This window comes from Molossus molossus, unplaced genomic scaffold (genome assembly GCF_014108415.1).
Source record: "Molossus molossus isolate mMolMol1 unplaced genomic scaffold, mMolMol1.p scaffold_m16_p_2, whole genome shotgun sequence".
In the NCBI taxonomy this organism is placed as follows: Eukaryota; Metazoa; Chordata; class Mammalia; order Chiroptera; family Molossidae; genus Molossus; species Molossus molossus.
In genome coordinates this window covers 21,233,425-21,241,195 of record NW_023425355.1, presented here as the reverse complement: position 1 = coordinate 21,241,195, position 7,771 = coordinate 21,233,425, and the positions used below count along the sequence as shown (strand labels likewise).

Sequence of the window (7,771 nt, the reverse complement as noted above, 5' to 3'; positions counted from 1 at the left end):
ATATTACTACAGAAAGCAAACTGTCAAGTATTTGGAAGACAGATGTCCAGCAAGTGTTCTGAAGGCACTCTAGCTAGGTGGAGTACCTGTTGTAATAAACAGGCACATCACTCAGAATACTCTGCAGCTCACTCTTGTGTAGCAAAATGACAGCTGGTAAAGGAAGTATGGACAGACCCAGATTCTAGATAAAGTTCTTTGTACAGAAGATCCACAGAAGCAAGTGCTGTCAGAAGTATACCAACCTCCCTCTTCCTCTCCCCTCAACAACCACCACCAAATTCCTTCATAGGACTTCACAGGATGTCAGAGGATTTCTAGGATATACCTAAGATCAGGTTGAGAGACTCTGATTTACATGCTCAATCTGAATAATTTAGGTGGAAAAGATAACTTTTCTTAAGGATTGAATTGACTTTTGTCTTCAAATCTTGAATGTACCTTTCCTACAATGGCATCAATTAACACCTAAGGATTTTTGAAGGGAACATTCCATTATTTCTTTTCTTTCTTGAGAGCTGTTTTTCTCCCTCTTCTTTGGGAAGATTTGCAGTACTTTGCTTCCATCTGAGCCAGAAAATTGTCCATTTCCTTTTGCCGATCCTTTTGTCTGCTCTGAATGAGTGCTTTCAAGTTATCTTCTTCAAGTCCCACCTCCTTCCTGCTCAATTCTGCTTCTTTACCTCTTCCCGAGCCCTCCTTTTCCCAGCATTCATCTTTTGCTTTGATTCTTTGACAAAGATATTATAGGATGGGACCTCTCCAGCATCAATGGCTTGCTGAATAATGTTCCTTATCCTGGGTTCCTCTGTGTACTGCACACAGCAGACTCCATGACCTGATCCATGTCCCCTTTAAAGTCCAGATAGGCCTTTTTAATATAAGCCAGTTCTTCTTCAGAACCTTTGTATGTCTTTTCAAAGGCTTGCATGTCTTCTAGAGATATCTTTTTAAAGAGTAACTTCCAATACCTCTCCCAGTTCCAATCTTGGTTGAGCATATACGAATCCTCATCCACTGTTCCCTACTCATCGTACACTGCTCTCTGCTCTTTGTCACTCAGAACGGAATAGACTTTCCCGAGGATCTGGAAGCAGCGGGTGGCATCCTCCTTGTCATCCTCACCTACCTAGTCTGGGTGCACTTGCAGGGACACCTTGTGGTAGTCGCGTCGTGCCTCGCCGTCCCAGGCCTTTCGCCGCACACCCAACACTCCATAAAGGTCAGTGGTACCTAACACTTCCTCACACTGCGCCGGCAGCCCCACGGCCAACAGAGATGTAGAGCTGGCAGCAGTCTCCGGGAAAACAGTGAGTCCGGGGGCGCGCAACTTCGAACTGCTTCCTTTTCTCGCGCCTCATACATGGCTTTTATTAAGTTGAGATATGAGCCCTCTATTCCCACATTTCTGAGCGTTTTTATCAGAAATGGGTGCTGGATTTTGTCAAATGCTTTTCCAGCATCTATTGATACGATCATATGGTTATCTTTCCTTTTGTTTACGTGGTGTATCACATTTATTGATTTGTGAATATTGTACCATCCTTGCATGGCTGTGATGCATCCCACTTGGTGATGATGAATAATTTTTTTGATGTATTGCTGGATCCGATTTGCTAATATTTTGTTAAGATCTTGGCATCTGTGTTCATCAGGGATATTGGCCTGTAGTTTTCTTTCTTTGTAATGTCTTTTTCTGGTTTTGGAATAAGGATTATGCTGGCCTCATAAAATGACTTTGGAAGTGTTCCATCTTCTTGGATTTTTTGAAATAGTTTGAGGAGCATGGGTGTTAGATCTTTGAATGTTTGGTAAAACTCCCCCATGAAGCCATCTGGGCCTGGCCTTTGTTTGCTGGGAGTTTCTTGATTACATCTTAAATTTCCTTTGTTGTTATTGGTCTATTCAAGTTCTCTATTTCTTCCTGGTTCAGTTTTGGGAGGCTGTGTGCTTCTAGAAATTTGTCCTTTTCTCCTAGATTGTCCAACTTGTTGGCATATAATTGTTCATAGTATGTTTCGATGATCCTTTGTTTTACTGTGGTGTCACTTGTTACTTCTCTTTCCTTTGTGATTTTGTTTATTTGGTTTCTCTCTTTTTGTTTCTTAATGAGTCTGGCTAAAGGTCCATCTATCTTGTTTATCTTTTCAAAGAACCAGCTTTTTGTTTCATTGATCCTTTGAATTGCTTTTTTTTGTAGTTACGTTGTTTATTTCTGCTCTGACCTTTATTATTTCCTTCCTCCTACTAGCGCTGGGGTTTTCTTTTTGTTTACTTTCTAGTTCTTTAAGTTGTGAGGCTAGATAATCTGTTAGAAATGTTTCTTGTTTCTTGAGGTAAGTCTGTTTTGCTAAGAACTTCCCTCTCAGGACTGCTTTTGCTGTGTCCCATAGATTTCGTGTTGTATGTTCGTTTTCATTGGTTTCCAGGAAGTTTTTAATTTCTTCCTTGATCTTGATAGTTACCCATTTGTTGTTTAATAACATGCTATTTAGTCTCCAAGTGTTTGAATGTTTTTGTGTGTTTTTATTGTAATTTAGTTTTAGTTTCATGCCACTGTGATCTGAGAAGAATGCTTAATAGGATTTCAACCAACTTGAATTTGTAGAGACTTGCTTTGTATCCTAACATGTGCTCTATCTTTGAGAATGTCCCATGTGCACTTGAGAAGAATGTATATTCTGCAACTTTGGGGTGAAATGTTCTGTAAATATCAATGAAGTCCAACTAATCTAGTTCATCTTGTAAGGACTCTATGTCCTTGTTAATTTTTTGTCTAGAAGATCTGTCCAGTGGTGTCATTGGAGTGTTAAAGTCACCCACTACGATCATATTGCTATTGATCTCTCCCTTGAAGTCCTCCAGAAGTTTTTAAATATATTTTGGTGCTCCCATATTTGGTGTGTATATGTTTACCAGGGTTATGGCATCTTGTTGGATTGATCCTTTTAATATTGTGTAGTGACCTTCTCTGTCTCTTATTATGTCCCTCGTTTTGAAGTCTATCTTGTCAGATATAAGTACACCAGCTTTTTTTTTTTCATTTCCATTTGCTTGGAAAATTTTTTTCCAATCCTTCACTTTCATCCTGTGTGAGTGTTTTGTTGTGAGGTGGGTCTCTTGTAGACAGCATATATATGGGTTGTGTTTTCTTATCCAATCAGCTATCCTATGTCTTTTGATTGGAGTATTTAAGCCATTTACTTTTAAGGTTATTATTGATAGATAGTTATTAGTTGCCATTTTAATTTTATGCCTCTCTCTCTCTCTCTCTCTCTCTCTCTCTCTCTCTCTCTCTCTCTCTCTGTCTTTCTCTCTCTGTTTCTTCTTCTTCCAACAGTCCCTTCAGCATTTCTTGCAGTGCTGGTTTGGTGGTGGTAAATTTCTTTAGTTTTTTTTTTTTTTTTTTTCTTTTTTATCTGTGAAGCTCTCTATTTCTCCTTCAATTTTGAATGATAGCCTTGTTGGATAGAGTAGTCTTGGATTCAGACCCTTGCCTTGCATTACTTTGTACACTTCATGCCACTCCCTTCTGGCCTGCATTGTTTCTATTGAGAAATCATCTGACAGTCTAATGGTAGCTCCCTTGTAGGTAACTTTCTGTCTCTCTCTTGTCCTTTAAGATTCTTTCTTTGTCTTTAATGTTTGCCATTTTTATTATGATGTGTCTAGTTGTAGGTCTTCTAGGGTTCATCTTGCTTGGGACTCTCTGTGTTTCCTGGACTTGTGTGACTTTTTCCTTCCCCAGTTTAGGGAAGTTTTCTGTCATCATTTCTTCAAACAGGTTCTCCATTCCTTTCTCTGATTCTTCTCCTTCTGGTATCCCTATTATGCGAATGTTGTTATGTTTTGTATTGTCCCACAGCTTCCTTAAACTCTCTTCCTGCTTTTTATAATTTTTTTCCCCGTTTGCTGCTCTATTTGACTGTTTTTCTCTACCTTGCCTTCTAAGTCACTAATATGGTCTTCAGCTTCTTCTAATCTACTATTGAATCCTTCTAAAGTATTTTTCATAACAGCTATGCCATTCTTTATTTCCTCTTGATTTTTATGCACAGCTTCTACCTCTTTTTTTTTAAAGCTGAAGTAGTTCCCAGTGAGATCTTCATAATTCTTATTAAGTTGCTTGTAGTTCTCACCAAATTGTTTGAGCACTCTTAAAATCATTGCTTTGAATTCTTTATCTGACAGGTTGTTTTCTTCCATTTCCTGTAGTTCCTTTTCTAGTGATTCCTCTTTTTCTTTCCTTTGGGTGTTGATTCATTGTCTCCCCATTTTAGCCAGCTGGTAGCTCTACAGCCAGTGATGGATGTTTGGATGTGTAGGCAGCTCACTGTGTATCAAATAAGGCTACTGTGCCTCCCAGACTGTTTTGTTGCATGTCACCTCTTGCCTCCTGTGTATCCTGGAGGATTGACTACTGGGGGCTGGTATTGGTGTGTCCTGGTAAGTGCTGCTGCTGGATTGCATGGGCCCCTCTGAAGCTGTGTTCCCCACTTGTCACTGGTGCCACCTGTTGCACCTTGGATGGCTGGGTCACATAGGCCTGTCTGGGGCCCTGGCTCCACATCCAGCTCTTGTGGGCCGCTGTGTTGCACAGGCCCCAATGGAACCCCAGGTCCCACCGCTGGTGGCTGGGGAGTGCTGCTGCCCAGTGGGGCTTAGTTCCTGCTCAGTCTTTGCTGTAGTTTTTGAGGATGGTTCTCTGCTGCTGGTCTGTGCTTCTGTTGCCTGGGGATGGATGTCTGTTCTCCAGCCTCTGTTGCTGGGGGTATATATTGACTCTGATCGGGCTGCTACTGTGGGGGATGGTGCTGGGCTCCCGGCTGTTCGCGGCTTCCACAACCAGCACCTTGACAGCTTTGCTACTGTGCACTTGTCTGTGTTGACACAGGGTGTCCACTGGTCTGATGGTGCCAGGTTCACTGGTGGTCTCAGGTTTCTGGGCCCTAGCTGCTCCCACTGCCTCCTCCCAGGGAAGACCCAGAATCTTCCAAAATGGTGGGACCTCCCCGTGGTGCAGGGAGAAGCGCCCTGCAGGGCCACTTACTGCGGTAGCTGGCTGATCCTGTCCATAGCACAGGAACTTTCTGCTCCAAAGCTCTGCACTACTCGGGTTTGGTCATCCACCTTCACGTCCACTCACACTATCTCACACACTAGCTCACTCTCTCACACACTCACCCTCCCTCTGGTCCTGCCCGCTGCCATCTTTTGCCTCTTTTTTTTAATTTTTAAATTTATTTTTATTACAGATGTTTCTCCTTCCCCCCCCCCTTGACACCCTCCTATTGACTCCCCCCCCCAGTATTGTTGTCTATGTCCATTGGTTATGCTTATACACATAAGTTCTTTGTTTTATCTCTTCCCTTCCCCACATGCCCTCCTCTGAGGTTTGTCAGTCTGAGCCCTACTTCCATGTCTCTGGGTCTATTTTGTTCATCAACTTGTTTTGATAGTAGTAAAGATCAAGGTTACCACTTAAATCCCTCTTCCATAGTGTCTCTGGGTGCCTTAATTCAGCTCCCACCCATTTCCTGTAAGCCCTCAAAACTTATAATTTTTATAGGGCAGAAAAGTTTATTTGATCTTCTGGTTTATTATATATGTCATCTTTCCCTGTACCACCTATTAAAATTTGATCAAAAGATACAAACTTTCAGTTATAAAATAAATAAGAGATGCACAACATGAGGACTATAAGTAACACTGAAGAATGGTATATTTGAAAGTTGCTAGGAGAGTATATCCTAAAAGATTTTAACACAAGAAAAGGAAACGTTTTTTGTATCTGTATGATGTGATGAATATTACCCCAAATTATTTTGGTAATCATTTTGCAATATATGTAAATCAAGTCATTATACCATGCATCTTAAAGTTATACAGTGCTATATGTCAATTACATATCAATAAAACTGAAGAAAAATTCCAAAAATAAAATAAAATTTGCTATCTGTTGGTGATTTTGATTACTTGAACAATGTCAGTATCTTTCAGCAGACCACAAGAATCCATGATAACAGGAAACATGTCTGCTTTTATTTACCATTGCACATGTGGTATATGACACGGAGCTTTTTCTGCATTAGTAGTTCAATTGGTGTTTTTAAATAAATATACTTATAGCGATGTAAACTCCTTTTTAAAAATATTTATTTTTCTTATTGATTTTAGAGAGAGAGAGGGAGTGACAGGGATAGAAACATTGATGAGAGAACATCGATTGTCACCTCCTGCATGCCCCCCACTGGGGATCGGGCCCACAACCTGGGCATGTGCCCTGATTGAGAATCAAACCGGCGACCTCTTGGTGATACTCAACCACTGAGCCACACTGGCTGGACATAAACCCCTTTTTGAAAAGTGCGTCCTTTTAGCATTCATACTTCATAGAAATTACAACTGTAAGTTTTACCAATTCTACCTGTATCAGATTGACTTATTTTTGGAATCATATCAATCAAGTATCATAAAATAACGTTATCAAACTGGAAGTAACTTTAGATACAAACTAGTAGAGTGGTTTTCAAACTTTATGGACCTACCTCGGGAACTACTGGAAGGAGTTGTGAGGAACTCATATGCGAAATCTAATGGACTCACAAGTAACATAGTGAGAGACTCAGAGAGAGCAGGGTGACTGATGTTAGAGGTGGGGGCTGTGTGTGTGTGGGGGTGGAAGAATTAAGCAACACAGAAGATTAAAGGAGAGAAAACTCACGGATTGGACAACAGTATGTTGATGCCGGGGGAGGGATGTGGAGGGAAGTGGAGGAGAACATAGAGGGATCAATGGTGATGGACGGAGACTTGGCTTGGGGTGATGAACACACAATACAGTGCACAGATGATGTGTTGTGGAATTATGCCCCTGAAACCCATATAATTTTCTTAGCCACTGTCATCCCAATAAATTCAATAAGAACAAACAAACAAAAAACTCTGATAAAGCGGAGCTTTGGAGCTCCAGCCATGGAAACCAACAAGTCTTCTTTCATCTATTTTATATATTGGAATTTCATGTATTTTATTTATTTATTTATTTATTTATTTATTTATTTATTTATTTTTAATCCTCACCTGAGGATATTTTTTCATTTATCTTCAGATAGAGTGGGAGGGAGAGAAAAGAGAGAGAGAGAGAGCGAGAGCGCGAGAAACATCGATATGAGAGAGACACATTGATTGCTTGCCTCCTGCACAACCCTGACCAGGGCCAGGGACAGAACCACAACCGAGGCACGTGCCCTTGACCAGAATCAAACCTTCGACTCTTCGGTCTGAGGTCCGACACTCCACCTGCTGAGCCAAACTGGCCAGGGTGGAATTTCATGTACTATTAATTTAAAAAATAATTTTCTATTGTTAAAGTTTTTTTTAATGCTAATCTATTTCAACTCTCTTTGTGTTAATTATTATCATTTTTTTTATCCTCACCCGAGGACATTTTTCCATTTTTTGTTCAGATAGAGTGGGAGGGAGAAAGAGGAAGAGAGAGAAGGATCGATGTGAAAGGGACACATCGAGTGGCTGCCACCTGCACGACCCATCCAGGGCCGGGACAAACTGTAACCGAGGCACGCACCTCTAGCAGGAACTGAACCCGGGTCTCTCTGGACTGCAGGCTGATGCTCCAACCGCTGAGCCATACCGGCCAGGGCTCAACTCCCTTTATGTTAAATGTAAGAATACTGACTCTTAGTGAGGCAAAAGTACTTTAACAAGGAAACCTAACTAGTCAGTGCCAGAACTAGAACTAAAACAGATA

The 7,771-nt window shown here is 41.0% G+C and overlaps 1 pseudogene; it reads right to left on the bottom strand.

Moving 5' to 3' along the window:
* Positions 1-495: 495 nt before the first annotated feature.
* On the bottom strand, positions 496-6,033 carry LOC118636125 (annotated as a pseudogene).
* Between the last annotated feature and the right edge of the window lie 1,738 nt (positions 6,034-7,771).